Genomic DNA, 535 nt, shown 5'->3' on the forward strand with positions numbered 1-535 from the left:
TTTATGTTCTAATGAAAGTTATTAACATTTTTGCTGACTAATATTAACATGTCAGGGAAGCACGTTCCTTGTAAACTTAACAAGTTTGAATTTGGTCCAATAACAACAGAGCTTACAGCTGCTTCTCGCAAGTGCTTTCATTTTGTATTTGGTGCGTGACTGTCCCGTTCAATAAACGTTTAAAGGTGCATGGCAATCCTTGTCCACATGTCAGGGCATTACAGTACCTTACTGTGAACACAACTATGTGAACAAATTCAAATTCTAGCTTGCAAAAGAAAGCAAAATATAGACCAAGCGATGGCTTGTGACTCAAAAACAACCAAGCGATGGCTTGTGACTCAAAAACCTGGTGTCACTATTGTGAAGTGTCTCGCTCAGAGCCCAGATGTCAATGCAATTCTGATATGTGTTTGAAACCCGAGCAATTTGGATAATCTTGAACAAGCTGTCATCCAAGAATAGGTGTACATCTGCTTTGGATATGCATATATTGTCTTTGCGCTTGAGAATGCTAACAAACATTTGGTCAAGG

Source organism: Filicampus tigris, chromosome 10, assembly GCF_054856515.1.
Source record: "Filicampus tigris isolate MCC_2025a chromosome 10, RoL_Ftig_1.0, whole genome shotgun sequence".
NCBI classification, from domain to species: domain Eukaryota; kingdom Metazoa; phylum Chordata; class Actinopteri; order Syngnathiformes; family Syngnathidae; genus Filicampus; species Filicampus tigris.